The following is a 19,777-nucleotide window of genomic DNA, read 5'->3' as shown; positions in this document are numbered from 1 at the left end:
TTATGATGGATGTCTTGCTTGCCTCTGGATGTGCTGAGAGCCTCCACTCACCTTCCAGACACAGTGACCATGAATATTCATTCTGCTCCCTCCAGGGCTTGTCTCCTTTGTGAGTCTGCCAGGAACTACACACTGGGAGCTCAGATAAGCAAGGAGGCTAGTGGGGCATTTAGAGGGACAGGGGATGTGCTGAGAGTGACTGTCAGATGGGGATGATGTGATAGTAATTGAGAACACCTCATTTCAGACATGTCAGTGCTGCTCAGTGTGTGTCTGCAGCCCAGGGACAGACCAGCACCAGCTTCTCTCTTGCTTCCCTGGAACAGCGGAGATGGGGCTGTGCAGGAGGTAGCATGGGCTGAATGAGTGCAGTGGGGTATTTAGCTCCATGCTCAGCCCACACTGAAGCAAATGGTCCATTTATAGTTGCTGTTTGGTCCTAGGGTAGCATCACCATTAACTGTGATGTTACATGTCCTTTGGGTTTTGCAGTGAGGGGAGAGGTCATCCACTTAAGGCAGCGTTGGGCAACCCCCTTCTCATCTCTTCTGGTGAGTTCCTTGGCAAAGCCACAGAAGGACAGTGGCTTTGCTCCACAGCAGCTCCAGAGACTGTGAAATCGGTTTACATCTAATGCCTGTATGGAAACCAAATCCTCGGGCTCTATTTGCATGCTTAGGACTGGAACCTGGGGTTGGTGTGAACAGGAGGGACACTGCCTCAAGTGCTGCTGCTGGTTCAATACAATCTGGAGAGCCCAGGGAAATGACACAGCTTTGTGAATTTTATTTATGGTCCTGATTTTTACCCTCTCTGCCATTGCCCCTACCTTCAGCCAGGGGAGAACCTAAGGGGTGTTCTTGCTGTGAAGGAGATGAGAAAGAGCTTTGCAGCCTGCCAGTGCGTGGGACTATGGCTCAGCATCTGTGGACACTGGGCTGTTCCCAAGTCAGACTCTTTGGAGTCTGGGCTCACCCTGCTCAACAAAGAGAGAAGAAATGAGAAAGCCTCGCTGGGATGGACCTCAAACAAAACTGCCAAGCACTCACACTCACATCATGTCCCTGGTTTCTACAATGAAGTGGAGAGGGGTCATTCCCAACTTTGAAAGTTGGGAGTGATGCCCACTCTTCAAAGGAGCTATTGCTGCCATTGGCAGCTCCCCGTGGGAGACCTCCAGTGCGCCAAGTGTCTGCTGCTTCCTCTGTGATCAGCAAGGAGAATAAGACAAATTTTTGAAATTAAAAATTTTGTACACAGTAGGAATCCCCTGGTTCTCTGATCATTGAGATAAAAAATCACCACAAAACTTTAAGAAACCATGTTTCTCCACTCAGCTTGTGATTTTCTTGAGTCTTCTCCTTTGCAGTGACAGCATTTCAAGGAAAGTGTATGTTTCCTACCTCCAGTTATTTTTCCTCCAAAATCTTAGTTTTTTCACTGAGAAAAGATTTTGATAGCAAAGTCTGAATCACCCTTAATTTATCACAGCCACCAGCCTGTAATAGCTGGGATGCCAGCTTCAACAGCTAGCCTTGACTAATACAGCCATCAATGCTTTCCAAGTACACGTGCAGGTAAATGCATATCTGCGGTAGAAGAGACATCTTATGCAACACAGCACAGCTATACTGATTTCTGAGCAGTCTTGCCCTTCGCTGTTCTTGATCAACACATTAAATCCCCCAGCACTCACACACGCTCTGCACTGACACCCAGATGCAGGCACCCGGGGGTTAAAGGGTGGCTGGTTGGTCCTCCGGGTCAGCACTTGCAGAGATAAAGGGACAGAAAAGGAAGTAAAGGGGTTTATCTTCCTCCTGGCCCAGCAGGTATCTGGAAACCCTGCTGTCACACCATCTGTCATCTCCTTGGGAGGCTGGCTCTGCAGCGTGCTGGGGTGTGCTTTGGTTCTGCATCATCTGGAGGAAGCGTTGTGCCTTCAGGCTCCCTCTCCTCCCTTCCCCCTGATGCTTCGTCTTTAGAAATACTCCTAATGTGGCTGTGTGACGTCCCGTACCCTGTGGCCACCGAACAGCCTGACACCCCTCCTGCAGCCTCTGCAGGCAAGGGTGCTCCCAAGTCCCGCCACCAAAATGCAGCACCGGTTTACTCCAGCGCGGACCCAGCGAGGAGGCAGCTTTCCTCCAGGTTGCAGGCTCTCTCTGCACCAGCTGTCCAAAGCGTGGCATCCCCAGGCTTGGCTTATATCCCAGAAAACATGCTGCATTAAAAGGGGCTGGGACATGCCTCCTGCCCTTTGACCAGAGCCCTGCTTGGCTGTGCACGACGTCAGGCTGCACGCACACAGCCTTCAGGAAAAGAAAACAGGCACCTTCTCATGCTGATAGAGACTTCCAGAGCTGATGGATGGACACAAAGAGTACCATTGTCCTGAATAAGACAGAGGAATGAAGGTTTCTGAGCACGGAGAACCTCAAAGCCAGTAGGCAAAGGCCGGGTGACCTTACAGGATGCAGCGTGGCTATGACAGGCAGTGGGAGTTGTGTCTTCATTTACTTTCCTGTTCCTCAGCAGTCACAGCACTGCTCTGGCTGGGAATGCATTCACTGCTACGGCTGCAGCTATTTGCACACACTACAATACAGCTTGTGGAGCTGCCCCAAGAGGGGAGAGCTTTGGGAGCCCGCTGCGGGTGCAGCGAGGGGCTGCTTCCCCTGCGGCAGGTCTCCTGCACTCAGCGGGGTGGGATTTCACGTGAGGGTCCACATCTATTCCAGCGGCCACTGCCTGTGTTTCCTGGGCCCCGGGGTGATGAGTCTGCAGGAGTTGGTGGGATGTCTTCACATGGTATGAAGGCAGCGAGGAGATTTTTGGAGGCCACATCCATGCTGCTGTGGCTCCTCTCCAGCAGGTTCAGCCAGGTCCTCGCTTTGCCAGTGGTGAATGGCATGCACGGAGAGGGAAATCGCCCTGGAAATTCTGACCACAAGAGAGCTGGGGGAACCTGCAGGCAGCTTTGGGCAGACAGAGCTGTCTTGTGGATTGTGTGAGCTCTGGATGGTGGTGTTGGATGACTCCATCTGAGGGCAAATGCAGCAGAGATTACACTCTGACTCAAGGTTAGTTTTGATTTATTATTCCCAGGAACCTTTAGCACAGCAAAGCTTTTTGAGTTCCCTGCAACAAGCGCTCTTTGTTTTACTGCCTTTATAAATCACCTTAGTGTGCAGAAATGTAAGAATAGAAAATGTTAGTCTAGAATAAACAATTGCTAACCAGTGAGACAAAATAATCAATATTCATAAGATAAAGCACCAGTGTAAAGTGAGCAATGATAATAATGAAGAAGAGAAACAAATCAAGAGGTGAGACTCCCCAAACCTTACTGCCAAAACAAATGGAGCCTAAAGAGTATGTTGCTCTGGACTGCATAGCTTACCAAAGAGCAATGGTCAATGACCCTGGATGCAGCTAGGGGTTCAGGAAGGCACCTTGGTTCAATCTGATCTGTGTTAGATGTGCAGAACAATGAACCTGAAGTGCATGTATCTATCTAGTAGGGTTGGAATCATGCAGGATTGCTCAAGGACATGAGATGGGAATGGGCTTAGGAATAAACTAGGGGATTTCAGACTGGGAAGACGTACCCAGTGAAACAGTGCATGCAGTGTGGGTAGGATGAGCCTGATGGCTAGTGCAGTGTCATCTGAGGTGGGACAGAGCAAGGGAGAGGGTCTGCAGAGTTTTGCAGCAGCATGAGCAACTCCAGTGCTTGGTGGGAAGAGGGTAGAGACATTGTTAGTACCTCTCTACCACTGGCATTCAGCTCCATGGACACTGGGAGGAGTAGGGCAGTTCATCTGCATGTCCTGGGACATGTTGCATCGCCAGGAGTCCTAGACCCTTGGGTGGGTCCTCCTTCTGGAACCCACCTCCAGCTGAGGCACCTTCTTGTACATGGGAAGTGACCTTCTCCAGAGCGTGGGACTGGCCCTGGGCACCACAGGGCAGCAAGACACTGATGAACAGGGTAATTAATTCAGGGAAGGGCTTGAGCAAGGAGAACTTCGCTGTGCAGAAGGGCCACCTGGAGTGAAACCATGGCTGTCAACCAGTGAGTTGGCTGGGAATCAGGCCTGGCTAAATTTGGGCAAGCAACATGCAAAGAACAGGAGGTTGAGGGCTGGGTGTTTATTTCTGCACCAAGGTGGTTTATGTCTGAGGCCAGCAAGTGTAGACTAACTGGAGGGGTACAGGGGCAGCAGCCACTTTGACTTGAATATCTCCAGGTGGGACCTTGGAGGACTCCCTACGGGAATGCCCTATCTCAGGGCAAGGAGCAGTCTAGTGGTGTGGGGATGGGGACAGCTTATACAGCAGGTATGCTGGCCATGCTAGGACAGGTCTGATAAAATCACAGAGGTTGCTTCTAAAGTGTAGGGATGGTGCAAATGTGTGGGGACCTCCCTGCAGGAGTACCTCTGCTCTTTGCTCACTTGCAGAGGCATTGCCCTATCCCACCGACAGCAGGAGGCACAGCACACAGGCCACCACGCTTGGTGTTAGGTGGCCGTTTCCTTCTAAGTGTAAAGTGTAAGACAGCGAGAAGAAGAGCTGTTGCTGAAGCAGTATCAAGTTTCAGGGAAAAGCATCTTTCAGGTCCCTCTGGGATGCCTGGCTTTTCGGGCCCTCAAGGGGAGCAGTGGCTGGCAACGTGTGATGTGATCTTGGGTGACAAACTCTATCTCATGCTGCAGACCTGCCTATGGAGACCTGAGACCGAGGGTGAAGTCCTCGTCACCTAAGACTACACCCACAGTGCAGCATCCCTCACTGTCTCCCCCCGAGACACCAGGGTGGTCAGTGGGGACACGGGTGCAAGAAATCTCATCCTGTGTAGACACTGACGGTGTGTCAACCCCCAAAACAGCCTCTGCCTCTCCCCATGCCTCTCCGACCCTGCGCTCCTAACCACGCTCCCGCCGTGGTCTGCAGTGCCCAGCCCCGCGCATCATTCACGTAGCCTGGGGCACATCCGAGGTCTCGTTGTGTGTGACCCCGGGGTCTGGCCTTCACCTCCAGAGGGAGGTGGGTCTGCTGACGGCGGATGGATGTTGCTGTAGCTGTAGTGTGGCAGTGGGGCTGGAAGGCAAGCAGTGAACCGAGACTGGGGGCTGGGTTGGGGAGAGGAGAAGAGGTGGCTGTGTCCAGGGAGTCATGCGGAGAGCGGAGAAGGACAGAGGCCAAGAGAAACGGGCAGAGATGAAGAAGAGAGCAGCTGAGCTCCACAAACAAACATACATAACTGACAAACCCTGTGCCAGATAAATCACTAAAAACCTCCAACCAAGCACACATGGAGATCTCTATAAACAACCTAACTCAGCAAACTCCTTTGAGGAAAAACTCAAAAACTTTGATCATTGTTGCCATGGTGATGTGATTTAGAATAAGTGTGGCAGAGTATTTTTTATTATCAGCCTTTGTCATAAACAAATAACCTGCTGTAGACTTAGAAAAAAGGGATAGAGCTGAGCTCAGACCATCTAATCATCAGACCCAGAGGCTGCAACTAATAAATCAAGGAAACAGGAAGATTGTAAATTCCACCAGAGGTCACTTGGTTAAACCAAGTGCAAGCATGGGAGACAGCCGGAGTGGGTGGGGAGTGAATTAACGGCAAGGTCTGGTCACTGTCAGTTAGCGTTCAGATTCTGGTTTATGGTGACAGGCATCTCATGTCCAGAAGCCTTCTAGGAAATACAGCCTGCATACTAAGCACGGGCTAGCTGGTGAGACTGTGGCTGGTTTGTCTCGTGGGGGGCATTAAAAATGAGAGAGAGGGGTTCGGATCGCTTAAAGAATCACCTCCAATTGTATTAGCAATAGAAAAACGATTTAATAGAAATTTGTATAAAAGTGTGACCTCACAGAATTCGATGGCAAGGTTCACCCCGTTACTTAGTACATGGATGAAATGCACACAGGAAAATTAAATTAGAGTCAAACTAAACTTATGTATATAGGGACTGAAAATGTAATGGTGTAAAAGGGAATGTAGGAAAGGGTAAGGGAGACCCTCCCATTGAGTCACGAGGTTCAGAGAAGACCCCCTTGCTTTCTAAATGCCTGTCAGAGTCTAGGTGCGGCTGGATCAAATCCTAGTCCCATACTTGGTCAACAGTTTATATCTAAAGGGATCATAATAGCAGCCTAAAATTCATTCACAGGTGAATAAAAATCATGACAGTAATTTAAGTATAAATCTGAAAGTAATAACTTATAATATATCTTCTATAACTTACTTAACATCTTATACTTCTATAACTTGATATCTTATACTTGCTATAACTTACTTATTATAGACTATTCAGGTTAGTACACACATATGCATAAAGACACTAAGAGATATACTTATAAGAGAGTAAAAGAGAGTAAAAGAGGTATACCTGTTAAATATTCCCCTCAAGGTCAGTGAAAAGATTCACTTTGAATGCTTCGGCATCTTTCTCAATGGGCAAAGGGTCGAGCCTCAAGGAGCGGAGAGTATCAGCCCAGGTCGTGTCGGCTTTCGGCGACAGACCTCCGATTTTCACAAACAGGAAAGTTTGCGAGCTCTGAGAGGCGTTCCACTCAGAGGGAGATGCTGGTCCCAGCCCGCTGCCATCCAGGAGAGCTCAAAGGGCCTTACTTAGTACTGCTGTTTATAGGTTCAGGAGGTGATTGACTTTCGTCATCAACTAATTGCTGGAATCCCAGCTGTGCTGGTGCAGTTTCATGTGCAGATAAGGAAAGCTGCGAGGCTGTCGGAGAATAACTTAAAACATAGATACAGGGTGCTCCAAGATTGTCAGGGGAGGACTGTAATGTCTCAAGGTTCCTTGAGGCGCACAGCAAAACTCCCTGTCTTAGCTGTGTAAGAGTTCCTGGCACAGTCAAGGGTCGCTTAACTGCCCGACTCATTCCACTTATGCTAAGGCCTAGTAAGAATTCCCGAGTTCGTAAATCAGCCTGGAGAGGGGGAAAGAAATGCACCACCACAGTCTGGGGAGGTATTTCCCTGTGGTTTTACCCTAGGGATGTGGGCTACGCTCTCCCTTGTGTAACACCATCCAGTAGTTTGACTCTAGTAGAGGCATGAGCAGACCCAGTCCTGCCAGAGGTCCTAAATGACTCCACTGGTGAAGGTTGCTGCCATCCAAACACAGCTGGTTGCAACAGACTTAACCTCTTGTGCGTGGGGTGGCCCCACAGCCCTTGTGCATCTCTGCTATCTGGGGTGTTTAGTAAATTCCTGGATTCTGCCAGCCATGGACTGGTAGCAAATATCACCTATGTGAAAAGTTGCACTTTGCTAAAGAGGCCTCATACTTATGTTTCTGCTCCACATTGGCTTGAAAAGTAAGGGGATGAGCACAGAGCTGGCAACTCACTTCTTGTGGGGCTTGCACCCAGTGCTGGCCACGTTGCAACATGGATCCGCAATCTGGGGTTAGTTACACTGGTTGCCTGCCAGGAGCTGATGGCCATCAGTGCTGGCGAATGGTACCCTAGGGAGAAAGATGCCAAGACGAGAAAACAGGAGTGTGGTGAGAAGAAACATGGCTTTCCCCATCCCATCCCATCCCAAGACCTGGACATTATCTGGACCTGACACACAAGCGTATTGAGTGGAGGCTGGCTTCTTCTGTGAATGCCCTCGGGGCCAGGGGTGAGGCAGCCCTGCACTGCTTGATGTTCTCAAGAATGAGAGCACATGGGTGCATAACACAGGGAGAAAAGAAAGCCCTAGCAAACCTGGTAATCCAGCAGAGCTGTGGGAATGCTCTGCCTCTAGGGAGTGCCTGTGCCACATGGCTCTTTGGATTTGTCTTGGAGACATGGTTTCTGTGGCCTCCATTTCTCAGATTTGCAAGCGTGCCAATTTGACAGCTGGACTGACCAGGAAAAAAAGCTGTGAGCTCACAGACCTAAGGGATGTTTTGCTCTATGTCACCTCTACCCATAAGTGTAGATCACCTCCTGCAGTTACCCTGCCTCTGACTTTTGGCATGGATGTAACGAAAAGCATCCAGCAAAATTTGTCTATAAACATGAAATACTTCCTAGGCCTCTCCCAAGTTCCTATGAGTTCCATCTACTCTTCTAGCAAAACCCTGCCCTCTGTAGTGCAAAATCTGATCCCATGGGTCATCAGCATCACACAGGCGGTGGCTATGCAAAACAGTTTGACACTGAATTTCCAATAAAAAGCACCTACTGTGACCCATTTTCCTCTTTAATTCAAAACTCCCTTGGCTTCGAACATCTTCAGAGCTGTGGTGCTTCCATCTTGCTAAAGCCCAGAGCATCACATCAGTTCAGGTTTATCCAGGGAAAGCTTGAAACTCTATCAGCCTAATTAGTGGCTGTGAATGCAGCATTGCTCCATCTGACTCTCCCTAGGGATGGTGGAGATCAGGCTGCTTGCACTGGATTGTGCTCAGAGAGCCTTTCCTCCTGCTTCGCCCTGATGCTCCCAGCAGAGTGCTCTGCTTCCACGAGTCAAACTACATCCCGTTCTTGTCATTCAGCCTTAGCCTGGCATTTAATCCTGCCAGACAAACTGCTGTTCCTCACAGCCCAATTTCGCTTCACTGGCACAGTCTGTGCAGTTCCCTCATCTCTGTCCCGCATCTTTGGAGAAGAGGGGAAATCTGGTGTGATGACTTCCGAGAGCAAAACAGAGTCCCTCTCCGTGCAACCCTTCACACCCCACATGTCCAGCTTCTTCTCATTCACCTCCTAAGGAATTTATCTATTCTGCTTTCCCTGGGGTTATACAGCATGAAATGGCTTTTGTATAAAGCTTGGGCTGCTAATGAACATCTCACAGTATCTTTCTGTGTGCAGAAGGCCATGTAAACACCATATGCATGTGCGTTAAGGTTGCAATCTCAGAAAGTAGGAAATGAGACACATGAACTCTTCTAGGGAACACTGAACCACTTTGTGGTTTGGTGTCACCCAGCTGCTCTGCTGCGTACGGGATTTAAAGTCCCTGCTTGTCACTGAAGGCAAGTGGGGAAAGCAGGAGAGGTTACATTTTAGGCTGGGATTAAGCAGAAGTCATAGAGAGGTGGCTGCAGAGAAGACATTGTATGAGCAGCAGGAGAATTCACTTTTTCAGCTTGAGCTTGGAGCTCATTTTAAAAGTAATTATCTCCTGGGAGTTAATTGTCTAGAAGCTTGGTCTGAGTGGTGGTTTGAAATTCCTGTGTTTAAATACCTCAGCTCTAGCCCTGGGGCAAGTCTGGAGAAAAAAACATCATGTAAGAAGTGTGCCCCACTCAGGGAAACATTTTTCCTGCATAGGGAATTGGGTCTGAAAACACCCAGAAATGTGCACCTGCTCAGCAAAGGTGACTCTCATACCTGCTCCTTATCACAGGGCAGCGCTTTGATCCACAGCACAGTTGTTTCAGTTACGGGACAAATACCTAACAAAGTTCCTTACTGAAGAGGCTATTCGCTAATAAATGATACAAACCCACAGCACACGGCCACTGCTTTCATACTGATGACAGAGGGAACCACAAGCAATGTCCTGGGGCTGCCATTACTGAAGTACAGAACGGGGCCATGAAATCTGCCATTTTTGTGACTCCATGACTGAAGCAAGAGCCTCCGGTGATCAGGACATCCTTGCAGGAGACAGGAGACAAGCAAGTGCCAGCGCTCTGAGGAGCCTGAACCCTTGTTGTCACGAGCAGGTCCTGCAGCTCAGGCCACTCTGCACAGGAGAGGTGGGGAACAGGGCAGGCATCACCACAGCAAACCACAAGGGCCTTGGACACCTCTCTTGACACATCTTCCCACGCTTGTGATATGTGGGCATGCACACAGATGCGTCCCTGGCATCTCTTGCAATGGAGGTAGCCACTGCTTGGACAATTCCTGTGGTGCTCTCTCAGCTGTATTAAATAAATCCTCCCTTCTTTGGCCAAAAAAGCCTTATGCAGATGAAGTTGCACCCATCCATTGTGCAGTGGAGGGCTAAACCACCACAGAGCTGTTGCAAAGGGTAAATTTTCCCCGGTATCCAAGCACCGAAGCACCTAACTCCCACTGGTGCCTTCCAAAACAGCTTCCCCCTATTACAGCTGTGCAGAAGGCTATCCATCCTTCTGATATTGCCCATTACAGGAATGATTCTCTGCTGCTAGCAACGGTCCTAGATGAGAAATGCAACTTGTATCATTGTTTTCCAGGTTGTTTACACTTTTTCTAACCTCTAAGGCATTGTATAACTTTCCCTCTTGGGAGTGTGCACCTGTTTTAATAAAAATAAATTATTAGTAGAATATAAAATTAATATAATTATATGATCTGAATATAATCATACGATATGATTCCCTTGCAGGAACGTTGCTGCTTATTGGAAGGGGGTTAAGTGGCGAGTAGAAGGGAAAGCATTTCCTAAGTGCAGCTGGAAAGAGATCTCAGCACCTGCAGAGGGAGAGGGGAGGATGCGGGTCTGGACTGTGCACCAGCATCTGCTCACCCACATCCCTACTGCTCAGCAGAGGCTCACCCAGCAGCACTGGTTCTGGGTCATAATTCATATTCCCAGTCTAGGCACCTTAGTCAGCCCCCCCCCCCCCCCCAATACTTTGCTGACCAAGTTTGCTCAGTTTCTGCATCAGATCATTTCTCCCTCATATTCAGAGAGCCTGCTGCCACCTGTGAACAAATTCTAAAATTGCCCTCTTTCAACATGAGCTATCTGCACCAAAGTCACTCTGCATTCATCCCCCTTTTTACCTCTAGCCATCACTCAGCCATTTGGGTGGGATGCAGGAACAAACCCCTGTGAGTTAAGTGATAAATTGTACACTCTGAATCCCATTGTGGAAAGTGGCTAGCAACCAGCTGAACTCTTCAAGGCACTCTGAATGACTCATGAAAACTAGTCAAAAAATCCTTTTAGGAAATGACCCAGTTGAAGCAATTGGAATCTGCTCACAAACAATTTGCTAACCAAAGAATGAGTCCACGGAGCCTGTTTCTCATGGCCTGATTCATCCTCAGTAGTATCCCTTTTTTTTTCTTTGAGCAGTTCAAAAAATTTGTATGAAATTGCTAGAGTATTTTAAAGATATTACTCACCAGCTCAGCATGATTAAATGTAACCTATAATAAAGAGGGCAAAATTTTCAAAAAATGTCAGACTGGCTCAGGAGCTAAATTTCCCAGGAGCCTTAAGTGTTGCAAATGCTGAGGACTGCAACACATCATTGTCAGGCTCTGTGCCACCGAGGACTACTTCTCCATAGCTCTTGGGGCTGCCTAGGCAATGCAGGGGGATTTGCTTACACTGCCCAGCTCCTCTTCAAGTGTAGGTAGCTTTTGCCAGCTGTAGGGAAGAGTCTCTGTTAACCTAGAACTCTCTTTTAGGGCGAAACCTTTAAATTCAGATAACCTCAGTGGATAGACTCATCCTTCAGCTGTCCCCTTGTCTCCTTCGACGAGAAAGGGACTTTAGGCACTTGGTGTCGGAGGACTGCTTTGCCCCAAGATAAGCTCCTCCAAGGTAGGTGCGGCAGTACCTATTTAAAGGCTAAAGCTAGTCTCATGGGATCTGGTTTTTCCTTCGGAAACCAGGGAAGGGGGCAGAAATTACATCTCCGGGAAGAGAAGGTGACTAGTGAGGGATGAACCTCTGTCACGGTCTCAGAAGAGCCTCTTGGAGCTGAATGTCTTGCTGTACAGTGGATCAAAGCCAATGAATTTGAGCCAGAGCTCAGGGTATGGGAAAAACACAGCTCTGCTGAACTGCTTATCCCTGAGCAGAGCCAGCTTAAGGCTGAGCAGCTTTGAATTTTTGCTCCTACATGTGCCAGGAGAGACTATAAGAGCGCAAGTGTGATGGAGGCAGAGCGAGCTCTTGAAAACCTGGTTGTTCCTCTGGCTGGTTTGGGCAGCACCCACCTGCCCCCCAGCCGCTACTCCTCTCACCCTGGGAGAAGAGGTTGCATCCAGCCTGCTCTGTTCTAGGCATCCAGCACAGGCAAAACAACCTTTTTGGCCAGAGCAGCTCTTTACTCGATTTATGCCTGTAGCTGATTCTGCCTCTGAGAAATTTCCGAGCGACACATGGTACCGAAGGGAAAGCAAATCCAGGAAACACCCGGGGTGGGAAAGCATTTCTAATCCCCTTCAGGGCTGAAACTCAGGGAACTTGAGCAGCCACCAGGGAAGGCTTGAGCAGGGCTTCACCCTGTCCCTGCAAGCAGTGGGTGTTTGCAAAGAAGAGGTTAGTCAGCAGCTCCCTTTCAGTACAGCAATAGTAATCTTGGCTTTTAATAGCTCTCTGTTAGCTCAGGAAGAAGGAGCAGCTGACCATGAAACAGCAACAAGGACATCTGAAGAGGCCTAAAAATGTAACATGTGAATGATATGTTTTTAAATAGAGTATATAAAGGGAAAGAGAGAACTTGGGATAAATCCAAAGCTGAAAATCCAGTTTGGGGGAGTAAGTGAATGCTAGGTAAAGACCAAATTATCACTTAACTCTCAAGTGAGAGGGAAGGGTTGAGCTGTCAGACCTAGACCCATTCCTGGGAAAGGGATTAAAAATTTCCAAATAAAGGACACTTTGGGTGGGAAAGGCACATGATACTCTGTACCCATCAGGGTTTCAGCTATCAGGATGTGCTGGTCTCTCAGTTGTCCAGCTGGGTCAAATCCCAATGTGTTACAAAGAAAACAAAAGATCCTTACCAAAGTAGACATTGCATCTAGTACTTGTCCCCTCTCTGTAGGTCAGCTATGACAGCAAAGAAAGGAATGAGCCTAGCCTGACATGATTTGTTCTTCAGAAATCCATACCTGGTATTTTTATTACCTTACCTTTTGGGTGGCCTTAATCTAATTGTTTAATATTGTTTTCCTGAAAAATCTCCAGGCTCTGGAGTGAAACAATAATTTGGAGCTCATCTATAATTTTCACCACCCTCCTTCCTTTCTCTTCTAAAAACAGACATTATACTTCTGCCTCAGCCCCTTCTCACCCTCCCATATTCTTATGGCTCCCTGAAAGTATAGAAAACAGTTCAGAGACAGCTTCAGCTGAATCCTTAAGTACTCCAGGGGGACATCTCCAGGTGCTGTGTATCTGAGTACCTCTGTTCTGGTTCAGTCATCTTTAACTCATCCTTTCTCGCACCTGGCCTGTCTAATCTCTTTGTAAAACGCATTGCCTTACACAGCTTGTTGCAATTATTTCTTTATTCTGAGTGTTGAAGAATACGCTGAATGCTTCAGCCTCATCTGTGTCATCTGTTATTTGCTGTCATGGTCCCATAGGGCTAGGCTTCCCTTTGTCATCTTCTTACTTTGAAGGTATTTCTGGAGCCTTTTCTTGTGCCCTTTCTGCTCCTCACCAGCCTGGCGCATGTTGGGAGTGCTGTTTCTATTCCAGCGTGATTGTGCTGCCACTCTACACGCTCTGCACTCACGTGTCCTCACTCCCATTTACTGTGCAATTCTTTATTTTTAAGCCCTAAAGAGCTTGCGATGCAGCCATAATGGCTCTTATTATTCTTCCCTTTCCTCTGCATCAGTATCATTTGCTCTTAAAAGGGAAACATTTTCCACTGTGAGCAAGGGAGAAGGATTTGGGCAGATGTCAATCCTGGAGGCACACTCCAAGGGGTCCCTGAGTACTGGGGGGCTCCATTTGAGACAGCCTTCCAGCGAGACGGTGTGCTATTCTGGCAGGGGGAGCATGGCAAATCCGAGCTGCATGGTGGGCTCCTCTCTGATCCGCACTCCCTTCCATCCCTTTTGTTTTGATAATCTCACCTCTTGTCAGTGGCCATCTGGGAACAGATTTCATGCCAGGCTAATTAACTCTGATGGCACTATTCTCTTTTTCCGCGTCATTTTTTGCCATGTTTCAGCTTGGTACAGATACTGGTGGTAGGTATTGTTAAGGTGAGACATACCATGCTAATAGGACACGATGCCTCTGATGGCAGTGAACTAGCACTGAAGATCTGTGGCCCTGTCTCTGTGTCAGTCTCACAGAGATCAGGCGTCGGCAGTCTCAAAGGAAACACAGGTTGTTCTTGCCTGAATGGAGGATGAGTGGAGGAGCAGATCCTTGTGCTGTAATTCAGCGTATCAGTACAGCACAATTTTATTTATATTATGTGCTTAACAGGGGTGCTTCAGCACACGACAAAACTTCCTTGGAAGACACCAGGATTGGAATCCCTAAAGTGATATAGAAAAACATGCTTAAAGGCATATGCAAAGGTCGTTTAAGATTGCGAGATCCAAGAGAAGGGCTGGAGACATTTTGTGCCAGCTTCAAAGAAACACAGATATCAAAGAAGCATTAGAAATTTTGTTTCATGCCAAAATGCAGCTTAATAAAAGAGTAGAAGATAACAGGAGACCTGAGTAACTGCTGTCCAGTTGCACATCAATACCTGTTAAAAGTTGATGTGTCCTTTGGGTGAGTTATAGCTGCACTGCGCAGGTCAGAAATGGAGCCAGAGATACAAGTCCTTTAAAATAGGAACAAAAATACTTGAAACCCTTTCTACCTTAAAAAGGGACTTCCTGGAGTCTTCAGCTGGGTTCTCCTGACTTGGACTCAGGTCAGGCTTGGCACGGGAATGCTCTGAAATCATTCAGCTGCTTTGTGTCCTTGGACAGAAGTAGATAGTTTTCCTGGGCCAAATTTGAATCCAAAACCTGCTTGGCCAGGAACCTTTAATAGCTGGCAATCTTTCAGCTCGTCTGCCATAATAAAAACACAGGAAAGAGGTGTTGTTTTTCAGTAGCTTAAGATACAATACAAGGTGGCTTTTTGCTCACCTTGGTAAACCCAGTGTGAAGGTCACCAGGTTAATTTCTGACTTGCAGCAAAGTAAATGTTGATAATCCAACTCTCAGCAAACCAGTTCAAATTTTATTCTCATCTCCGGATGCTATCTGCTCATGCTCTGAGACCCTGGTGACATTCTTAGCACACTCCTGCCTGGCTACCTTATGAAAACAGAAGAGACATTTATATTCCTTTGGAGGCAGCTTCTGTGTCCTAAAATGTCCCAAATGACTGACTGTGAAGAAACCATGACATAATTTCAGTGCAGCAAACTGTGACTCAGGACATAGGTTAGGTTCTTAAAAGATCAAGTCCTGTTCTTGATCTAGAGCTGGAAACTGATGGAATCTGAGAGGCGTTGGTTGGGAGGCACCTCTGGTGGTCTTTGATCCAACAACCTGCTCATAGCAAGACTGTCACCAGCACTAGGTCAAGCCAGCTGTGATTTTCAGCAGCCAGACATGGAAAAACTCCAAGGATGCAGATCTCCCACCCCTCTACGACCTGTTCCCAGGCTGCACCATTCTCCCAGTGCAAATTTTTTTTCCTGATGTGGAATTTGGAATTCACAAGCTACAACCTGTGGCCATTGCCCCATTACCCCTTGTTATAGTGGCTGTTACTGCTGAGAAGAGTTTGGCTCTGTGATCTTTATGACTTCCCTTCCAGTAGTTACAGGCTGCTCCTGTATCTCCACTTACCCACCTTTTCACTGGGCTAGACAAGCCTGGCTCCTTCAACCTTTCTCCACCAGACATGTGCCTCTGATCATGATGGTAGCCTCTGCTGGACATTCCCAGGTTTCTCCAATTCCTCTAGAACTGAGAATCTGAGTTCTGAGGTGATGATAGCTTCCTTCAGTCTTCTGGCCATGCTCCTCCTAATGTACACCAGTCTGTGGTTTACCTTTTTTGCAATTAGAGCTCACTGTTATTTTAATATTCAACCTTGTGTCCACTCTATCCCCTAGGTCCTCTCCAGCATCGGTAGACTTGATTTTGATGGAAGATGAATGGATATGTTGGACCTGATATGAAATATTAAGTCTCTATTCAAGGTGGCATTTCATAAATTACACGCCTGCGAAATCAAGGAGCACTCAAATCTTTTTCAGTAAACATGTTTACTCCTATCAGGAAACACAACTGGGGTGTGATTCCTGGGGTAAAAGCCAGGAAGACCTAGGACCACCAGAGCTCTTGTGGCTGTGATATTGGTTCCATAAATCTGCAAATGTGTGGACTGGAGGCTGCATTTGTTGAGTGCACAGCAGAGGTGCTGATATAAATGCTGCTTTTATCTGGTCCCAGTATACATAAAGCCCAAGTGTGGCTCAGTGTGATCCCTATCAGGACACATGTACATAAGAAGTTGGGATATGGATTCAGGCTTCACTAATGAATTAAAACAAGGGACATGACCCCACGCTCTGTAGGGTGTTTCTGTTCAGCTGTCAGCCTCTCCAGCATTTCCCGGGCTCTTGGCTGTTCTGGGCTTGTGTTGGCCTGGGTGTTTGCGGGCAGGCTGTCAGTCTGGATCCCACGCTGCCAGCCCACCATGAGTCACACTGACCCAAACATTCATTTGGCCCATTATTGCTTTTCTCTATTTCTGTCAGACTGGTATTTTCATTTCTGAAAAAACCCATAACTTCTGACAGTCTCATCATTAAATCCAGTTTGGAAATCAGAAAAAAAAAAGACAAAAGAACAATGCCCAGACTTGTCCTTCCCATGAACCTGCTGCGCTGCAGAGAACGTGCAATCCAGTGCTGAGCTGGGGCAGCTCAGGGATGCATGTGTCTACTGAAGGCTCCACCTGATTTCTCTTTTCTCCTGCTTTTTCTCCTAAGCAAAGGTTGCAGATTTCTCCTGCCTGCAGAGTGCTCTCTATCCTGTACAGTACAACTTTGCTGTGTAATTCCCCCAACAAGAAGTGTTACAGCCATGCCCTGATTCTCCAACCTGCTTCACCCTTCAGCCAGGACACCATCAGAGAGCTGTCAAGGTTGAGCCATCTTAACGTATTTGAGCAGATCAGCTAAGTCACCCAAGAGTGGCACCTGCCCAACTACAAACGCAGAGCTCTTTGATAAGCGTGTTCCAGTCTTCACTGCTGCTGTGCTAAGGCACGAACTGAAATGTGGTTCAAGTGGTGTCACTGATGTTAGTGTGCGCAGTGTGCCAGGAGTGATGGGTGCAACCCTGGAGCGGGGATGGAGGAACCCTGCTCCTGGGGATAGACAATCTGTGTGTCCTGCTAATGTGGTTTGCACAGGGCTCTGCCATTTCTGCCACCAGCTGAGATGACGCCTAGCATTGTAGATGCTAGAAGGGATAGCGCGTCTTATGACAATGAGTAAGAGTGTGCCTGTGTGACGCCTCCTCTCTCCTAAACTGGCAGCATTAACTGAGAACCAACCATTCAAACAGGCAGATATTGTCAGGATGGACTGTCACCTTGAATCAACCACCTTAAATGTCAGTTGTCTGTTGTGAGACCTGGGGTGTGTGATAGAAATGCCTCATGAATGAAACCTGGAAGAGTCTACAGACAGTTGTGCATGTCATTGCCATGCAATAAAGCTACAAAGCAAGTCAATGGAAGGATGCAGAGCAAGGTGGTCCTGGTCCTTGCCTCTCTGGTTTCTCAGATCTGGGATACTGGCTTGTGTGCTAATGGAACTCCTGGCTTTTTCCTTTCCTGGTGAGCTGGAGGTCAGTAGCTTTTCATTAGGGAGATGCTTTGTCAATGCAGGACTTGGAGCTCTCTGCAACCTCTGCTCCAGCAATGTCATTATTTACAGTGTGGGTAGAAGAGCAGAGCAGACATCCAGCACCATCACCAGCATTTGCTCTCATTGCTGCCTGGAGTTGTGCTTGTCAGCAGCACACCCCGTCTCCAAGATGCTCCTCACCACATGCTATCTGAGGCTGTAATGCCAGGGGTGGGACGGTGGCTGCCACTCCAGTGCTGTGCTGGAAGACTCCAGACACAGCTGAACTAATTTCTCTAGTCCAGATGAGTGACGGCAGTGAGGGTGAGGATGGTACTTCCCATGCCTTCACATCCATGAACAAGGGGAACAAAACCTGTATCTGGGAACCTCCCCCGTGAGTGGCCCTCTCAAAGCACTGGAGCTGGCTCATCATGCAGCAAAGCTGTGCTTGCCCCCTGAATTCCCATGGAATAAGGGAAGGATGGTTAGATTTCAGGGTTTTGGTTTAAGCAGGTGGCCAGGGTGAGAGAACCAGGACAGCTTAGTGTTTGATTAAGGAGCAGTAATTATCTATTTAACCCTGGTCACCTGCCATGCGTCATCAGAGAGCGAGCAACAAATGCCAATAAAATACAGAGTACAGAATTGGTGGTGAGGACTGTGAGGTGATGGAAGACAGTCTGTAGGCCACAACCCAACTGTAGAAATGGCTGAATAACCACATCAGGTTGAATTCCAAGTCTATTCAGTAGGAGGCTCTCCTCTACCAAAAGCAGAGAGCGGAGTATGGGAATAATCCCCAAACACAAAACACTTCTACACCAGGGACTGTGGCAGGGCACAGGACAGAGGTGTGGTGGAAACAACCTCTCTCTGGCATCTCCCACAGGCAGCAGACATAGCTGAGTGTGAGAGACATCAGACTGGATTTATCTCACTTAACTTTAGACTCTTACAATGTAGATGTCTGCAAATGAGCTGATCATGTGGAGTTCTGACAGGTCGTGTTTCACTTGATATTAAAAGTCTCTTTTAGAATGAGAAGCACATTTATTTCTCTACCAACTACAAAGGAAGGCTGTGGTTCAGTTCTAGATGGTTATATTTGGTAGATGAATTCATCAAGTGTGAGAAGAAAAAGGGTGGATAAACTATTTGCATAGTTAAGAAATCATAAAAGCTTGCTTACACAAAATGAACCACTTTCATTTACTGCAGGACATCGCTGAGACCTGGGACAATGAAAAGGATATTCTCTGACGAGATTTCAAGTCTCGTCCACTTTGTATCCATCTGTTACTACCCTGTCTCTAATGCCAAGGATTAATGCAGTAGAATGGTGCTGTTTTCCATATTTTCAGAGAACAAGACATATTATAACAAAAACCAGCCAGAATTGCATCTTCAGAGAGTTCCCTCTGGTATGCGGATGAAAATATCACCATCTGGAGAACTCACCTCAAGGAGGAGCCCCTTAAAAGCTACTGATCCCTCCACTGGAGGGGTGATGGGGTTGGGATAGCAGGAAATCTCAGTTCCAGTCCAGTGATATTAGCTCAGCTGCTTGGATTCAAGCTTAGTGAGGAGTGGATTCATCAGATTGAGTTCTGTAAGGGGTCAGGGGAAATCCAAAAAGCAAGGATTTGAGCACAGTGTAATGCGAGACACATATTGTCAGAAAAGAGGGATGTGTATGATATGTAAGTTCAATTACGCTTGGTACAAGTCCAAGGATGCCCTTGGAGCTGTGCCAAGCTTAGCAGATCATAAGCTGGGTTGAAAACAGCACAGCAAAGAAGAAAAAGCAGGGTGTCAGATGGAAGTGGTAGAAAGATCCTCTGAACCTGAAAACCAGAGAAGACAACCAGATTGGAGGCCCTCATTTGACACTTACGGGCTGCATAAATGTAACTGAGAATGACCTCTGGTAACAACAAAATCAGAACACTAATGCTAGAGGATTGTAGAGTGGAGACATGAAGTGTTTGCACAAATATTGGAAGAGAACAATACTGTGAGGGAAATAGATCCTTGACCGACTGTGAGGCTGATGAAGTTAATGATGGCTTCGGCAAGCTGAAGCAGCTGCTGTTCTTGCAGCTTTTCTGTAATGGGGAAATGGAATAAGTCCAGACAACAAGGAAACGACAGCAACTTTACAAAGCGATTAGTTGGAAAAAGCAGGTTTGTCGTTCCTGAGAAAGTGCACAGAGGAA

This window comes from Harpia harpyja, chromosome 9, assembly GCF_026419915.1.
Source record: "Harpia harpyja isolate bHarHar1 chromosome 9, bHarHar1 primary haplotype, whole genome shotgun sequence".
Taxonomy (NCBI): Eukaryota; Metazoa; Chordata; class Aves; order Accipitriformes; family Accipitridae; genus Harpia; species Harpia harpyja.
The sequence above is the reverse complement of the archived record's forward strand: the minus strand, read 5'-3'. Positions refer to the sequence as shown.